Genomic DNA, 2721 nt, shown 5'->3' with positions numbered 1-2721 from the left:
TAACTCATCCACTTCAGGTCAAGAGATGGACAACAGAGATATGAGGTCCTCAGATGGCTCCAGCCTTCATCCTCTCTCTCTGTCTCACAAACACACACACACACACACACACACACACAGTATACTGTACGATTCTTGTCATTAGAATTCAACTCCTATGAGCTGACTCATGGGACATATTATGCAATGATGTGACATTAAGGAAATATGGACATAATCATGAACATTCTGTATAAACCATGCACTCTCGACCTCTTACACCAACTACCTCAGACCAGACACTGTACAAACTGTAAAAAACATCTTTAAGCAATTGTAGTTTATTTTTATTAACACTGGTAATGTGTATGTCTCATTGTATATATTGGGTTAGCATCTGTTTGCACCTTAATGTTAATTTTTAAATGTATAATTTTTGTTATATTTTGTACCTCACTGTTGGTTATATATTTTGAATCCTACTGTCAGGTAGTTCTATATTTTGCACCTTATGGTTATCCAGTTAAATGTTTTCGTTTATATTTTCTATATATTGTATCATTTGCCATAAATTTGCTTTTTCTATGTTATGTTATGTTAGTCTTTGTATCTGCAATCTAACTTTGTATTGCAACTGCTGCACAGCAATTGCCCTCAAAGCAGTTTTACATTATCTTATTCGCATACGATACTATCACGTTTTTTATTACAAATTTAGTTGCATACAATACTATGACCTTTATGACAAATTTAAAGCACATACTGTACTAAAATGCTTTTTCTGCACATCGATGACATTTTTCAAGCATACTTTACTGTGACCTTTGTTTAAGAGACATTAGAAGCTCATACTTTACTCTGACGTTTTTTTTATGCACAACAATGACATTTTTATGGTATATTTATTGTGACATTTTTTACAACATATCTAAGCACATACTATACCATGACGTTTTTATGCACGTCTATGACATTTTTATGGTATACTTCACTATGAACTTTTTTAATAACATATTTAAAGTGCATACTATACTATTACTATTTTATGAAGTTTTGGATGCCATACTATACTATGATCATTTTTCCTAGGTTTTGGTTGCCATACTATACTGTGATCATATTTATAAAGTTTTGGACGCCATACTACTATGACTATTTTATGAATATTTGGTTGCCATACTATACTATGGCCATTTTATGAAGTTTTGGACACAATACTATACTATGACCATTTTTCTTAAATTTTGGATGCCATATGACCATTTTTCTTAAGTTTTGGATGCCATACTATGACCATGACCATTTTTATGCACTTTTGGTCACCATACTATACTATGACCATTTTTATAAAGTTTTAATAACATATTTAAAGTGCATACTATACTATTACTATTTTATGAAGTTTTGGATGCCATACTATACTATGATCATTTTTCCTAGGTTTTGGTTGCCATACTATACTGTGATCATATTTATAAAGTTTTGGACGCCATACTACTATGACTATTTTATGAATATTTGGTTGCCATACTATACTATGGCCATTTTATGAAGTTTTGGACACAATACTATACTATGACCATTTTTCTTAAATTTTGGATGCCATATGACCATTTTTCTTAAGTTTTGGATGCCATACTATGACCATGACCATTTTTATGCACTTTTGGTCACCATACTATACTATGACCATTTTTATAAAGTTTTGGATGCCATACTATACTATGACCATTTTATGAAGTTTTGGTTGCCATATTATACTATGACCATTTTTATAAAGTTTTGGACGCCATACTATACTATGACCATTTTATGTAGTTTTGGTTGCCATACTATACTATGACCATTTTTATAAAGTTTTGGTTGCCATACTCTACTATGACCATTTTTATAAAGCAGGGCTCGACAGCGCGAGCGTTTCACTCGCATTTGCGATTAAAAATAGGTGTGTGCGAACTGTAAAAAATAGTTAGGGGCACATGTGCACATAAAAAAATTAGCCGAAGCGGCCTATATTTTTGTTAGTAAAAAAATATGATAATCTAACCGCAAATATTGAAGGAACTCCAGCCGCCTTCCCTCTTCCCCGTGTGACACGGTTATGGGCGGTTTTCCAAGCCACTGTCGGCATAATGAATATAAGTCCCACTGTCGGCAGGGTGGAAATAAGTCAAAGTATGGCGGAGGCAGAGACGGTTTTTGCTATGGGCAATGTGGGCGACCGCCCAGGGCGCAATCTATGTGAGGGCGCATGAGCACCCTCCAAAACAAAACAAATCAAACAACAACAACAACAAAAAAAAACTCGCCAGTTTTCTAGACTACCGTTCATTTCCACATCAACTTAGTGGAGTGGGCGCCCTATTATCACGGCGGTTGTGGGTTGAACGGGGGTCACAGACAGGAATACGGCGGAGGATCATAGTGCGCAGGATAACGGCTTACCGCGACAGAGAAGTCCGACTCCAGGTCCAGTAATTTCCTCTTTCGTTTGTGTCATGACTGCCCAGTAGTACCTGGACAACTGAGCCGTGGCAGCACACAGGTATGTGGCGTGTCAGAGGAGAAACAAGCCGTTAACATTTCTCTCTTGTGGCAGGTAACGGCCCACAAACCTCACCGCACTTTAGGGACTGTTCTTTACTTATGAAGGGACTGTCAGGGGAGGAGGGTGGCTGGTTGATTTTTATCTTATTTATTTATTTTATTTTGATCCCCCCTATGTTAATCACTTATTGATGC

Source organism: Epinephelus moara, chromosome 6 (assembly GCF_006386435.1).
Source record: "Epinephelus moara isolate mb chromosome 6, YSFRI_EMoa_1.0, whole genome shotgun sequence".
In the NCBI taxonomy this organism is placed as follows: Eukaryota; Metazoa; Chordata; class Actinopteri; order Perciformes; family Serranidae; genus Epinephelus; species Epinephelus moara.
This window is presented reverse-complemented; position numbering follows the sequence as displayed.